This window comes from Cupressus sempervirens, chromosome 11 (genome assembly GCF_028749045.1).
Source record: "Cupressus sempervirens isolate cs-2001-9-10 chromosome 11, ASM2874904v1, whole genome shotgun sequence".
NCBI classification, from domain to species: Eukaryota; Viridiplantae; Streptophyta; class Pinopsida; order Cupressales; family Cupressaceae; genus Cupressus; species Cupressus sempervirens.
This window is the reverse complement of record NC_143128.1, coordinates 604613023-604629825: the sequence shown is the minus strand read 5'-3', so window position 1 is coordinate 604629825 and position 16803 is coordinate 604613023. Positions and strand designations below refer to the sequence as shown.

The following is a 16803-nucleotide window of genomic DNA, read 5'->3' as shown; positions in this document are numbered from 1 at the left end:
TAGTAAGTAAACAAAGCTCAGTATTTTCGGTACCTCAGTGTTGGTTTGGAAGCGTCTTGCCGAAAACTTTCCAATGAGCTATTGCATGTGATTATCTGAGTTCATTTGGTTAGCTATTTTAATGCTTGATGATTATATGGTTTACTGATTAAGTGACTATTAAAGCTCATTTAACTTGTCACTTTATTTAAAAAGGTACTATGTTCACTTAAGTGACTAAAGGACAAAAAGGGTGCTTTATCCCACATTGCTTAAAAGAGCATGCATTACATTGGGAAAAGGGATAAAAGGTACAACAGACTCCACATGGGATGTTATGAAGATTATAATATTTAAAACAAATATTAATATGGAGTTGGAAACAGTTGCTGGTTATCTCTTCGAGGATGCAAACCCTTGAAGAAGCTTTGGAGGTTGGACGCACACCTAGCCTTCTTACAGGTTTTATCTACATTTGCCAATCTGACTGTTTTTACTGTTTGTAAGTTTGGATCAATTGGATATTTGCATGTTATTGTATTGCTGTTGTATAATACAGTAACGCATTTGATGGTTATCTGAGTTAACTCTTGGTTTTAATATGTACTTCTAAATATTGGAGGAAACAAATACACTTTTTTCTTGATTTTCTCGTATGCTTATCTGCTGGTTATGAACGATTAATTTTTTGGAATTTAGATTAAATATTGGTTTGCTGTTTGGATTTAAATCTGCACATATATATCACGGATTTTTGGTAAAATATCGAAAAAGAGATATTACATCATAAAGACCCTCAAGATGTTTAGTCAAAGTCCAAATTCGACCCCAAACCAGATTCCTAAAATTTCTCCTCATATCTCCATTTGATTTATAATACTAAGTCTTCTCCTAATATTTTTCCTTCTTTCCCTCTTTAGACATGTCAAACTTATCCTAAGTTCTAATCATAATCAAAAGAATGAGTCGTAAAGAAAGAATCAACACATGTTCTAAGGACTTTGCATAATAATAAAAATATAAAATAGCTTATAAAAACACTATTGTATATCTTTATTTTTCATATAGCATGCAAAACATAACAAGTGTTATTTAACACTTAAATCAAATCCCATGACCCGTAACCATATAGAAGACAAATATTATGGGTAATAGAATCCCACCAAATGCATCGGATCCCAAATTTTATAGAAAATGAACAAGGGCAAAATATATCACATTTTAACCCTAAACTCATTCATTTTGCACAATGCATGAGCATTCTGGAGAGAAGAATGAAGCATAGGGTTTTTTGCATTTTTTTTTGTACTTGATTTGCAGTGGATTCTTGAGATTTTTCCTACATTCCAAGCATAATAGATGGAAATATGAGCCGCCATGTTTGAAAGAAGCTTGCTGTTTCTCATCCCGTGACTTATCTTGACTATCTTTTTTATGGCATTTCTTCTGCCATTTTTTTGAGCATTTCTTGAAACCACGATTGGGTTTCTTTCTATTATCGTGGCTAAGAAGACATTTCTTGTTTTGCTCATGGAGATTTAGCACCAATCTGGAGTTTTGCGGTTGCAACGAGTTCTCCAATACATTTTATGCAAGTTATGTATGTTCATGCATTTGGGTTTTTTACACTTGCAACCATTGACTGAGCGTTGTTTGATATATGGCTACTGTTGATAAAGATTTTTTCCCTGTAATCTTTTTTCATTTATTTTCCGTCTGGGTTTCCATCTCTCATGTTGAGGCAATATTTATCATAGCTTTTTCTTGAAACCACGACTGCTATTAGCATTAACTGATTAACATTCCACCTTCTTGTATTCTATTGGTCGGATCTGGAGTTAGTCTTGCGTTATAATCTTCCTTAGCTGTTATGTGGGCTTAAAGATTGTTGTTTAGTAACTCATCTCTGCTACGACTGCATCTTTTTGTCTTCTCCTTGGCACTTGATTTGCCATTTGCATCTCATGCATTAGCCTTTTTGCCGTGGCTAGGGTATTCTGAAAGATGTCATTATTTTGAGCATATATTTGGTTTGCTACACTTGATGGCTGAATCTGAATCTGAAGTGTTACTTGGAGTAACCATTTCTTATTTGAATTTTTGGAGAATGTTTTAACTCCTTTTGTAGTCAGTTGTATTCTTCATGTTTTGTACTACCATTTTGGCTTTTTGGAACCAAGTATGACATCGTAACCTTAACGACTGCTTGCTCTTAATTGGGCATTGGAGGTATGATGTGATTTTGGGTACGTTTTTGTTTGATTTGAGCTCCTGTTTTGCTGCTGTTAAACACTTTGCTCATGATCCTTGCATTCGGCTTCTTTGAAGTCTGAAACCTTTTCTCTCTACAAAGGCAAATTCGAAACTTTCTTTAGATGTGTCGTGACTTTGAGGTACTGCTGTTGTATCTTTTGCTCTATTATTTTACGGCTTGGAGTTTGTTCATTATATTGACGCCGCCATGAAAGAGGGTTCATTTACTTTGTTGCTGTTGAACACTTTGCTCATTCTTTGGTATCTTGGCAAATCTGGACGTTAAGGGGTTTTTTTTTTCTGCTTATCTTCTGAAAACCGTAGTCATTTCTCTGAAAGATGAAAGAGGTTTCTTTGCCAAAACTTGTACCCACAGCTGTGATTGTTAACGTTCTCCATAGGGTTTTATTTTTGCTACGAATGATGAGTTATTGTCATTTTTCCAGTTTGTAGTTCCTTCTGGATCAACCAAAATGTTAATATCAGATGCATTCACATAGCCTTTGTTGTTTCCCATCAATGTCATTTTCAGAAACAGTATAACAATTACTTTTGGTTTTCTTACTGCTGTACTTTTACTAAACAATATAAAAATAGTACATTGTATGTGGGACACTGTAGCATTTGAAAGGCAATATGTTAGTGCCACGTGTGCTGTTATGGAGTGCTTCAGTAAGTTTTCCTTTTTCATTTCAGAAGCATTGAGTTGTAACATATATACTTCCTCTTTAGTCCTGGCTGTAATTGATTAACGTTCCTGCACTTAGACTATGTATCTATGATTGTACATACCATTATCGAAGAAATCTGCAAGTTGTCTCTTAAATCACATTGTCTAATTATTGTTTTGCATTCATGCCCATAGATATACCCCTTTGCTATCATTAACTGTTGCCCTTTCTCATACCTTTTCCTCCTTCCCGAGTTTGCATTTTATTATCATTTGATGCCTTTTAACTACAATATGCAGTTCCCTCCATCTATTGCTATAGCTTTTCTGCATATTGCTGAAACAGTTGAAACACATTGCTTGCATATATTTGAAACAAAAGGTTTCAAAACTGTTAGTAATGTCCCTTTAATGTTCTTATTCAACTGATACTGTACTTACTAAAATAAATCTATTTACAGAAGTAAAAGGTTTCATACATTAATATGTCCCTTTGATACTTCTGTTCTTCTGCTCTTCTGTTCTAGATCAGCTTTATAGGTCCTATTTCTAGTGAGCACGCCAAGCTCAATAACCTTTGTGGGAGCCTATTGTTATATCCGCTTACCCGCTAGGAACAGGACGTTGCATAGGAAACAAACATGTTAGTAGTAAAGCATATCAGTGTGATAGTTTTCTTTACTTGCTGATATATGTTTTTATTTTGTGAAAATGAGTGGCATGAAAGGAATTGACTGAGATGAAATGAGACACTTTGCATTGCTTAGATCCGTTGGATCTAACAATTGCCTTATGAATGCAGTGTTTGGATGTGTGGATGAAATGTGGCTCGAGGCAACATATGGGTGGAAGCGGACGGATGGTAGCCAACCAGTCATTAAAGGCAATGACTGGTGCCCTTGAATTTCTACTATTTCTTTTCACTTTCATGTTTTTTACTTTTACAGAGTAGGATATATATCAGCAGCTAGGGACTACTCTCATGGTCACTTGTGTGAGAGAATTTTTATTTTCAACATTCTCAACATTCTTTGATTATAACATTTCTTTTGTAAATATCAGTTGTATATCTGAATGAATAATACAAGGACATTTATTATTCTTTTGGCACATAATGGACATGATCTCAATATGCATGAACTGAATTAAGACGTAAAATGCTTATGTAATTGTAAACCTTTGCAATCAGAACTAAATTTCAGCATGTATAGAAATTTAGTAACAGTACCTATTCAAATTAAAGGATATATCTGTTTATAAGATATAAAAAGGAGACCATCACTTGCAAAACAAAAGACATTTTTACATTCGAACAAGCATTTATACGGTGTAATATATTTATTTGCAAGGAGGAATAAGGAGCTTTAATATAACTTTGTAATGTAAATCCGAATATTTTATTTTAATTAAAAAAAATGTCCTTTGTTTATTTTTATTGGAGGCATGAAGATTTAAACTACAGTTGATTTGTCCTTTATAATGATTTTTTAAATTCTGTAAACAATTTATGTTAGATAAGTGAATGAGGTCATCTATGGCATTTTACACTTGATCATCGCAGATATTGTGAAATATTTAATTGTTTCCAAATCTCTGTCCAGTTTGTCTCCCCGACCGTAGGAGTTAAAAGTGCAATCTGGACTAGTTTAGAATTGTGTATATATATTTGATCCGTTGCGTCTTGATTATTAAACTGTTTATAGTTTATGTGCATAGAACACTATAAAGTTGTATGTTATAATCTTCATTGTAGTTGACTTGTTGCCCAAATAAGCTAAACATTAGTCTTTTTTATCATTGAAGTATTGGATTTATATTTGAAGTCAGAAAATCAATAACTTCCTTCCTACAAACCTCAAATCCATTTTTTTAAAACCTTATACAATTCGTTCAATTAAAAAACTCAACATTCAGTTTAATTTTAATTGAGTTCAAGGACTTTCCCAATCGAAGAACTCTCCAAAGCTTAAATTTGCTTTAGAAAAGCTTTGAACCAAGTGACCAGGATCTAGGAGAAGGTCTACTCGCCTGGGTTTAGCGGAGCCTAAAGTGCAGGGGAATTAAGGTGATTCTCGTTTGTTGGCCAGAATTGATTGTGGAATCCTATTGGAGAAGTGGCAGGCTCTTGGATTTCCAATTTGTAGTTTTGGGAACAACAGGTTGCAAATACCCATTTGACCCAATGCCTTTTGCAACTTCAGAAGTCGTCTAATAACAATTGTATGAAATGCAATTCGGGTCTTAACAACCTGTGTAAGCAAATAAAAATATCCATATGTTAAAAGACATTTAAAAAAGAATAAATATTGAGAAAATTTATGTACAAATTGATAAATGAACATGACAAAAATAAAATAAAATAAATAAATTAGATTTGGTATTTACCTTCAACTACTCCAATCTTGACAAAGATTAGAATTTTGAATGTGACATTTGGTCGTTCATAACAAACATTTGGATGTCCTTCTAAGTTACTGATGCGTCGACCTTGGGGAGGGTGTAGATGCGGATTCGGACTGGTACGTGGATGCGGGAGGAGGCATGGTAGTTGCTGTTAGGAAGCACCATTATCTCCTGCGGATGCGCGAGGGGTGCTTCGGAGAGCATTCAGAGAGCATCCGGGCACATCCTGTGAGCATCTACTTGTCTTCAACGTCCAGTTACTTAAGTGACTTAAAAAACATGTGATCTTAATTTTTTTTATTGTGTTTTTTTTCCTTCTATTTTCCTCACAATCCTAAGACGGCCCTAAAAGAGGCCATTCATTGTCCATTCTTCCCATTTTGTTTGCAGCTGGGCTCTCTTCTCATTTGGTCTCCATTGTGGCATTCTAAAAGCAAGGTCATTAGTTTTGAAGAGGATCATTCGTAGGGTGTCTATTAAGCTTCCACAAAGAACAAATAAGCATTCGATCCATTTCATGAGCTTTTTTAGTGATTTTTTTTAGTTCATGAATTTTTCAAGTTTTACAAGAAAATTTTCAAGATATGTTTTTTATTTTTTTGTAAGAAAATGAAGTAAGGTTTTTAAAACATTTCTAAGTTAATTTTTTCTATTTTCTTAGTAGATTCATAGTTTCTATTGTGCAAGAGTAGCCACTACTAATAGTCAAAGTTCAGCACCAGGGCAAGAATGAATTGATAACTTCAATATTGATGTGGCATGTCCATTATGGAGACACACCACAAGATCATCACAGGCTTTCGGAGATGGGTCATACATTTGGAGATGCAATATATGTCATAGTAAACCATTCAATAGCTCAAATTCTCGGGTCAAGGCTCATTTTATGGGCCCTATTGGTAAAGGAATAGCATTGTGCAAGGGAAGTAAAGATGGAAAAAGGTTGAGTGATGTACAGTTAGTCGGATTCATAAAAGAACAACAGGCTACTGATCGTTTAGTGAGCAAATCAAAAACAAGTTTGTACAAATCTTCATCTACAAATAGCAAAGAGAATTGGCCCACTGATCATGTTGCATCCTCGAAACATCCATTCTTGGAAGTGGTAGAGGAGGATGATGAAGTAGAAGTTATTACCCGCAAAAGAGGTCCGTTGGGTCAAGCATTCAAAATGGAGGCAAGAGAGATTGCTGATGAAGCAATTGCACGTTGCCTTTATGCCAATGGTCTTCCTTTCAATTTGGTAAGATTGCCATATTGGAAGGAAATGGTTGCAACCATCCTTAGAGCACTAGCTGATTACATTAGCCCTAGGTATAAAACGATGCGTACTACTCTTTTGCAAAAAGAAAAGATTTCTATAGACAAGCTCTTCAACCAATTAGCTCTTCAACCAATTAGAACATCTTGGAAAACTTCTGGCATAACTATTGTATCTGATGGATGGAAAGACATGATAAATGTGATTGCAATGTCTTTAAAGGGGCAATGTGTTTGAGGGGTATTGATTGTGAAGGACAAGTTAAGGATGCACAATTCATTTCTAGAATTCTTATTGAGGCAATGGAGATGGTGGGTAGTGATAATGCCACGAATTGTAGGGTTGCAGGTGCTTTGGTTGAGTCTCGATATGATCATATTTTTTGGACACCATGCACCGTACACTTTCTCAACTTGGTTATACAACAAATTGGCACCCAAATAGATTGGGTGAAGCAAATATACCAAGAGGGAGAGGAGATACAAATGTTTGTGACAAACCACCACATGTCACAATCTATATTCAAATCATTCTCTAAGTTGGAGTTGTTGAAGGTACATTTAAAATTGTAATTATTTAGTTTCATTTATTTATTTATTTAGAATAAGTTTTATATTCATGTTCAATATCAAATTTTTTGTTTATAACTTTCATCAACTTGCTTATAGGTTGCTAAGACTAGATTTGCATCTCATATTGTTGTTCTGAATCAACTCCTCAAGGTGAAATCAGCATTGGGCCAAATGGTTATTTGTAACCAATGGGCTATATGGAAGGCTTCAAATTCAGAGAGAGCCTTGAAAGTTAGGGGTATGATCTTGGATGAACATTGGTGGGCTTGTGTGCAATTTGTATTGGATTTCACCGAGCCTATCATGACTATGCTATGCTTTGCCGATACAGATGCACCTTGATTGGGGGATGTGTACGATGGGATGGACACCATGGTAGAAAAGGTAAAGCTTTCCATATAAGCACATGAAACTAACCCCACAGAATGGGAAGCCTTGTGCAAAAAGGTAGAGGATATCATTCATCATCGTTGGGAGAGGATGACTACCCCATTACACCTCCTTGCATATGCCTTATCTCCAAGATACTATAGCCAATAAATACTTGCTATGCCGGATAGAATTGCACCATATGTTGATGAAGAAGTTGCTACTAGGAGCTACACTGCATTTGCAAGACTCTTCCCAGATGATGAAATGCATAAAAAGGTAAGGCAAGAATTTGGCTTCTCTGCTTCATGATCAAAACTTACTCCATATGCAATAAATGACCAAAATGACATGGGAGCTATCACACGGTGGTACATGTATGGTCAACTATTCAAACATCTACAACCTCTTGCAATCAAGATCCTCTCACAAGTAAGTTTTCATTTATTTATTCATTTAGCAATTATATTCTACACTTCAGTGTTTAACATTCTCTAATTAGCTTTTCATTTGTATGTTTAATTTTAAAATTTTAAATTTTTATGAACACTATTCAAGTTGCAAGTTCTTCTGCTGAACGTAATTGGAGTAAATACTCCTATATCCATTCAGTGAAGCATAACCAGTTGGGCTCAAAGAAAGCTGAGGACTTGGTTTATATACATACCAACTTGCGTCTTTTGTCATTTAAGGAGGATGGATACAAGGAAGGGTCAACCAAGCTTTGGGATGTAGCCTCAGAATCTGCAAACTTGGATGCAACACTTCAGGATCTTGTTGTGATGATGGATGATGATGGTGATAACATCATAGCACATGCATCTAGCACAATTAGAACCATGCACGGTTCAAATGAATTTGCAAGTGTTGCAGCTGGAGGAGATGATAAGAATGTGGATTTTTTTGAGAATCCTTATGATTCTAAATGATTGAATGTGATTTGTGCACCTTTTGTCATGTAAGGAGGATGTATACAAGGAAGGGTCGACCAAGCTTTGGGATGTAGCCCCTAAATCTGCAAACTTGAATGCAAAACTTCATGATCTTATTGTGATGACGGATGATGATGTTGATGACATCATAGCACGTGCATCTAGCACAATTGGAACCATGTATGGTTCAAATGAATTTGCAAGTGTTGCAGCAGGAGGAGATGATGAGAATGTGGATTTTTTTGGTAATCCTTATGATTATGAATGATTGCATGTGAGTTGTGAATCTTGAGCCTTGACTCTTGATTGATCAACATTGAACCATGAACTATGTTTTGATTTTGTAATTCGAATTGCATTGGAATCTTGAACTTGATTGATTTACTAATTAGACATTATTGTTATTTCAATTTGATTATGATAATAATTCAGTGAATGGTTTATTTTTGTATTTTAATATTTCTTGTATTTCTTTCCATACATTGTCATAATTATAGTTGACAACTTTATATATATATATATATATATATATATATATATATATATATATATATGTATTAATAAATATATAATTTTAAAAATATATATACTTATGTACGGACGCACCCAAACACATCTAAAATCCCCCCCCTAAAAAAATCCATTCATCTACGCATTAGCACACCGCACTCGCATCAGCATTAGAACCAGAATCGGTAACTTAGATGTCCATGTTCTCTTCATTTATTTGTTTCACCCACTCTTATTTGAGTGCCAATTTGTTGCATCAAGTTGAGGGAGTGTATGGTGCATAGTGTCCTATTAATGTGCTCATATCTTGCCTCAACTAAAACACTTGCACCCCTATAATTTTTTTGCATTGTTTGTAATTACCTGGACCTTATTCTTACTACCCTCTATCTTTATGGGCCCAATGAAAATTCTTGAAATGAACTGAGCATCATTCACTTTCCCTTCAAAATCAACTACCCTTAAAAACATTGCTCCTTTGGGGGAAGACGGCAATAACATTAATCAGTGGATGGTTTCTATTATCTTTCCATCCATTGGAACCAATAGAAACACTTGATTCAATCCAAGAATCTCTAATTGGTTGAACAAAGGTCTCTATAGAATTACTCTCTTTGCAACAAGGTGGTATAGACCTTTTCAAACCTAGGTTCCCACCAATGTGGCGAGCTCACCAAGTTCAAAGGAAGACCATTGGTATAAAGTAAATGCCTTGTCCAATGGACCTCTTTGGCGGATGGTCATTTGTACTTCATCTTCATCTATCAGTACATGCAAGAAGGGATATTTGGAGGGTGCAATTATATTAGTGGATAAATTCGGCAATTTCTCTTTTTTGGCGCCACCAGTATAAGCACTTTATTTTGATCTTAGAACCAATTTATCAGCCTTTTGTTCTTTTACAAATCCTACTATTTGTGTGGGAGAATCCCTTTTTCTTTGGGCCTTTACACATTCCCATCTATTAACTAGCAAGGCCCATAAACTTAAGTTTCACTCAAGAATATGAGCTATTTTCTGGTAAATTACATTAATTACACCTACAATTATATCCCCCACCTCTTAGAGACTGTGAAATTCTTGTGGTATGTCTCCATAAAAGAGATCCTATATCAGTTTTGAATTTATCGTTTCCTTCGCTGCCCACTGAACTTTCACTACTGACCAATTTTGCAATCTAATTTCTTTCTATTATAAGAAATTACATAAATTTTAATTTCAATAAAACCTAAGAAATACAAGCATACAAGTGCAAAATAAAGATTTATAAAGATTATAACTGAGCTAAACGTGTTTCTTTATTTAAAGAAAAGAATTGGACAAAATCTAAAAAATTTTCATCACAAACTTGAAAAACTTCATCAAATTCTATAGAAAAATCATTGAAAGACTCTAGAATAGGGTCAAATGCTTACTTCAGATGCTTAGATCTCCTTTGTGGAAGCTATTTGGCTTGGAACGATCCCCATCAAAAATAATCACCTGCGCCTTGAAATGCCAAAATGGAGACTAAATGAGCAGAGAGCAAAATAGCAAACAAAATGATATGTTGTAACAATGGATGGCTTGATAAACAACTATTTTAGGGTTTTGTGGAAAAAAGTATAAGATTGCACTTCAAATTGCTTTTTTGGAGTCAAAAAACACTTTATTTGGGTGTAGGATCTTGGATGCACCCTGAGTGCTCATCCACACCCTATGAGTGTACACCAAGAACGCATCTGATTCAAAAACAAAAAATAAAAAAAACGCATATTGGTGCAAACCCCCCATTTGCCCCCCGGCATCCGGCTCCAAACACATCCACATCCGGATATACAGGCACAGGGTGTGAATTTGGCATGCCAGGGATTTTAAGGCAACACTTTTATGATGTGCAACATATGTAGAGCAACCTATATGCCTTGCATGAGAAAGCACTCCAGATTTTCTTACAAGCCCAAAAAGAATAACTGAGTCTTTGGGCACTTACAAAAGATATATGCTTTTAGGATTTTTGGTGGAAGCACTTTTAGTTGTTATTTCTGCCATAAGTTGTTAGATTGCATATTTTCTAAAGGATACAAGAAGTTCTTATTACAGATATCTTTAGCAAAATTGCAATGCAGTTGATGATTTAACATTAGGATTTATCTTTTCCAAGCAACTTCTTTTTGAGACGTGTTATTTTTATCAACTTGGTTCCAAATGTGCAATGAGTTGCTGACAAATTTCTTCTCCTTATGAATTTATGCCATTTATTTTTCTATAACATTGCAATTTATAACATGTGTGTCTATCTCTACCCAACCCATGGCAGTTGCATTGCTTTAGAGGAACTGAGGTTTTAGACTGTTTATATTAGGTGCATAAGCTTCTATAGCCACACAATTTTTGAGAATGTTTGGAACAACCTATAAGCTTGACCATGCCTTGCCTATGCTCATTGGATGCAAGCTTTCGATCATCGTAAGATAAGAAATAATTATTTAAAGAAAAGGGCCATTTGTTGCCCTTACAACTATGTATTGGATACCATCAAGTCAAAGAGCAGAGAGATATCAATATTCTTGTCAAGTCTTTTCTTGCTAGTGCAAACAAGAAATTGAATTATGTTTTCATATTGTGAATGTTACTCGACAATTGCAATGGTGAATTCTATTGAACCATTGGAGGATTTTGTTAGGAGAAGGCACCCCTTCGTAATGGATACCCCCAAAATTTGCTTACAGGTATTCATAGCTATATGGTAATTTTATCAAACACTTAGCTTGCAGTCTCTAATTTACAGTTATAAGCAACAACTTTATGGCTTTATAAAGGTTGTCTGTATTGTGTTGTGTTTGGCATGTAACATAAATATAGGAATTATATTGCAGAAATAACCAGCACACTATATTTATATCGATTTCCAAAATTAATAAACAAGTGCAAAGCTGACTTACTGAATAGTCCAACAATCAATTGGAACAAACATTGTTTACATCAAATAGGTGAGGGTGTGGTTCTTGCATTGACCTGCTGCAACAATATGTAACTGCTACAGTAACTCGACTGCTACAGTGACGCGGCTGCTACAGTGACATGGCTGCTATAGTGATGTGTTGCTACAGTAACACGACTATTACAATAACTTGATAGCTACAGTAACTTGGTACAATAACTCAGCTGTAGCTGGAAATGCACCCAATCTGCCTAATATAAAGCTGATAGCAATGAATTCCAAAGGCCAAAGCTTAAGGGAATTACGTCTGGAATGTCACAAGAGAGGATAAACATCCTCTAATGCCAAAAACGGATTTGTAACTCATGCATTGATTTCTTCTCATATTCAACTTGCTGAATGAAGATACTCACGCTCCCTTTTATTCTTTCTCCAAGGGTCCATTCCACTCACATGAACAATGTGGGATAAAAGATGTGCAATATAAAACATATTCAAATAATTACTTATGTCTCCCTTAGGCACCCCTTTTGATTTGCACACATTACCATAAAATTTAATATTAAAGTAATGCTTTAATATTTTACAACTAAATTAATTGTTACTTTAAAAATACTTCAGGCATAAAAATATATTAGCTATCGGACGCTGAATAACACAAGTGATAGCTCGTCAAAAAGCTCTCGCCGCAGAGTATCAAATTCAATCACCAAAACTAGCCTCCCCTGTGTCTTGTTGACTTACTAAAAATAGTATGCCTGAGATTGAGTAAATCAACTCCGTTTTGGCCCAAACTGGAGATGACTAGGCCAAAACATTCTAAGATCCCTTTAAACCCTTCATTAGTCCTCGTGACCATGTAGAACTAGGCTAACGCGCACACACTTGGTTGACTGCTAAAGTAGGGACATTACAATCCGCCCCCTTTGAAATTGCTTGTCCTCAAGCAATCTCAGTCCAGCCTGTTGAATAACCTTCTCACTCTCCCATGTAGCATCCTCCTTCGACAGGTCTTTCCATCTTACCAAATATTGCTTCACTATCCTGGTTTTGAGTTTCCTCTCTTGGGTGTCTAGAATAGCCTCAGGTACTAACACGAGCTTCCCCTCCTCATCCAAAGGGGGTAAATCTATAGAAGGAACTACACTCTGACCAATGGCTTTCTTAAGCCTCGACACATGAAATACATTGTGCACCCGACTGCCCTCTGGAAGCTCAAGCTCATAGGCGACTTCTCCCACTTTGCAAATCACCTTGTAGGGATCATAAAATCTAGGCTTTAGCTTCTCTGCTCCACTCCTTTTGAGCGATAATTGCCTATATGGCTATAGCCTCAAATACACCATATCCCCTACCTTGAAACTGCGCTCTACCCTATATTAGCATACAACTTCTATTGATTTTGAGCCTGTTGTATGTTCTCCTTGAGTGTTCTCAGGATATCCTGACCATCATGCAACGGGTCTTTGGCTTTGGGCATTAGGCTGTTCCCCAAAACTAAATCCATGAAATTGGGTGCTTCATACCCATACAGTGCCATAAATGGAGTCATCCTGATAGTCATGTGATATGTGGTATTTTAACAATACTCCCTCATGTATAACCACTTGACCTACGCTCTCTGTTGTACAGTCACATAGTTCCGCAAGCCTTCCACCCATTTATTTACTATTTCCGTTTGCCCATCTATCTGAGGGTGGTAACTCGTACTAGGTGAAAGATCTGTACCGCATAGCCTGAACAACTCCTGCCAAAAGGCGCTCATGAACTTGCTATCTTTGTCACTAACAATAAATCTTGATATCCCATGCAACCTAAAGACCTCTCTGAAGAATATATCTGCAACCTATGCTGCCGTATAAGTAGGAATAGCAATGAAGTGAGCGAACTTTGTTAATCTGTCTACCACGACATAAATACAATCTCTTCCCTGCACTTGTGGTAAACTAGTGATGAAGTCCATAGAAATACTTTCCCATTTCCTGTCTAGAATGGGCAAGGGCTGCAGTAAACCTGTAGGAAATGTGTGCTCTCCCTTGTTTTGCTGACAAACTGCACACTTCCTGACATACTTCTGAACATCATCCTTGAGCCCTCTCCATGAGAACCGCTCTCAGATCTGTCTATAGGTCTTGAAGACCCCTGGATGCCCAGCTGTAGGTGCATCATGAAATGCCTTCAAAATCTCCTCTCTAAATTGTGATGTAGGGATCAAATAAACCCTGTCCTAAAATCTAATCAACCTATCCAACATCGCATACCTGTCATCTTGAATGGTGCTCGTAACTGTCCCAGAAGTCCAATCATCTCCTGCATACTCCACTGCAATTTGATCTCTCCAATCTCCTGAAACCTTTGCCAGATCACATGAGTGAGGTCTCTGAGATAAAGCATCAACCGCCACATTTTTCTTACCTTTGACAAACTCTATATCAAAGTCATAAGCCTGCAATTTAGTAACCCATTTCTGCTGTCGATCATTAAGATCACATTGGCTCATGAAGTATTTAATATTATTGTGATTAGTTTTGATCAAAAAACGCCCACCTATCAAATATGACTGGAATTTGACCAATGCATGCATTATGGCCAACATTTCCCTATCGTAGATAGAATAACTCCTCTCAACTCCTCGGAGCTTCCTACTCTCGAATGCAATGGGGTGTCTCTCCTGTATCAATACTACTCCTATCTCTTCTCTTGAAGCATCACATTGAAGCTCAAATGGCTTCGTGAAATCAGGTAGAGCTAGAACCAGACAAGATGACATCACCTGTTTGAAGTGGTCAAAACATCTCTGCGCTGCCTCTGTCCATCTGAAGGCTCCTTTTTTGGTAAGATTTGTCAAAGGTGCGACAATTTGTGAGAATCCCCTAGCTGCACTCCTGTAAAAACCACATAAACCATAGAACCCCTTAAGCTGTGTGAGGTTTGTGGGAGTAGGCCAATCCACAATAGCTCTAATCTTTTCAGGATCAACCCAAACACCATTAGCACTAATGATATGCCCAAGGTAAAGGAGCTCGGTCATGCCAAACTCGCATTTTGATTCCTTGACATACAATAACTCTCTAGCCAAAATAGAAAACACCTCCTCCAAATGCTGCAAGTGCTCCTCCCAGGTCTCATTGAAGACCAAGATGTCATCAAAGAAGACCAAGATGAATCTCCTCAATTGCCACTTGAACACTTGGTTTATACAACTTTGAAATTTGGCAGGTGCACTAGTTAGCCCAAATGGCATAACCATAAACTCGAAGTGGCCATAGTGACATTGGAAGGCCGTCTTCTCGATGTCCTCTGCTCTCATCTTGATCTATTGGTATTCGGATCGTAAATCGATTTTGGTGAAGAAGTGTGCACCATGCAACTCATCAATCCTAGGAATGGGATACTTGCTTTTAATTGATTTCTTATTTAGTGCCCTGTAATCGATGCACATGCACCTCGTCCCATCCTTCTTCTGCACTAGAACTACTGCTGAAGCAAAAGGTCTTTTGCTAGACCTAATGTGCCCCATCTCCAATAGCTCCTTAATTGCCTTCTCTATCTCATCCTTGTGTTTCTTAGGATGACAATAGGGGGTAATCATGATCGGTTTGGCTCCCTCCTCGAGCTCAATAACATGCTTTATTCCCCTGTCAGGAGGAACCCCCATGTGGAATATTGCCAAATACTTTGGCATGCCTGTCAAGTATCTCTTGGATATCCGGTGGATGACTCTTTACTTGTGGCTCTTGTGGGGCTAGCATAATGAAACACTCTACTGCCCACTCTATGTCATTATGCTGAAAAAGTCTATGCATTCTCCTTAGGGAGACTAATCTGCAACTCCCATCCGAAAGTCCTTTGAGTACAACAGTTCTTCCCTCATGCTAAAATTTCATCTCTAGTTTTGCTAGGTTGAGTGTGAACTCAACTAGCGAGGCCATCCATGTCATGTCGAGGATGACATCAGTCTCCCATGTCTACTACATAGAACTCATCCTCCAACTCATAGCCATCTCCAAACCTGATGTGAAGATTAGATATCTTTCGAGTGCATAATAATTTGTCACCATTAGCTATCATGACTGTAAACCCAACATGCTCCTTAGTCTGTAAACCTCTCGTGGCTACTAACCATGTATCTATGAAGTTATGCATAGCCCCAGTGTCAATGAGAGAGATCACTTTCTGCCCTTGGATAGTACCCCTGACCCTAAATGTGATCGCCTTTGAGCCCCTGTTAATCGTGCCAACAACCTATCATCCTTGGGAATGATGTTCTCCTCTGGAGTGCTACTCTCATCCAAATTAGAGTGCTGATCCTCCCCCTTTGATTATGACTCCTCCGCTGAAAAATACTCCATTTGATTTGCCTTAGCCTTGAGAGGGCACTTTTGAGATAAGTCCCAAGGCTCTCTATAATGAAAACACAACTTCTTCCTCAACTCATTCAGGGTGTCATTATCCAACTTCCTATTATCCCCTCTTGGTTGTGCATCTTGGTAAAAAGGTTTTTGTCCTTATCCTTATCCTTCTTCATATGTGAATCCCTAGGCTAAAATCTGCTCTTAAAAGAAGAAGGTGCTAAGTCACGAGCCTTCTTAGTGGCCTCCTGTAATGTAGCCGGGTCATGCCCCTTACCCAACCCCTCAAGGGATCTGAGAGTCCATCCATAAATAACACTACTAATCTCCTCTCTGAAATATCTGTAACCAACATAGCTAACCTCTGAAATTCATTAATGTATGTCTCAATTGATCCCTACTGCTTGAGCTGTGCCAACTCTTTAAACTATAACTCAGTATCTTTGGTATCAAATCTCTCTACGAGTCTCTCAGTGAACTCCTCGTAACATGTGATCTAATTATGCCCCAAGGTTACCATGCCATGGTGCCACCACTCATGCGTTGGGCCATCCATATGAATAGCCGCATACTTGATAG

The 16803-nt window shown here is 37.1% G+C and overlaps 1 protein-coding gene and 1 long non-coding RNA gene across 2 annotated transcripts in view; one reads left to right on the top strand and one right to left on the bottom strand.

Annotated features, from left to right (window-relative positions):
• The window catches only part of LOC149531134 (uncharacterized), a 39591-nt gene extending 35590 nt beyond the window's left edge, over positions 1-4001 (top strand). The window contains exon 2 of the long non-coding RNA XR_016358769.1: positions 3705-4001. This is a non-coding gene — a long non-coding RNA (uncharacterized LOC149531134). The remainder of the gene's footprint in view (positions 1-3704) is intronic.
• Positions 1-16803, bottom strand: part of LOC149531133 (cold-responsive protein kinase 1-like) — a 91048-nt gene that overhangs the window by 35723 nt on the left and 38522 nt on the right. The gene's annotated exons all lie outside the window — the stretch shown is intronic.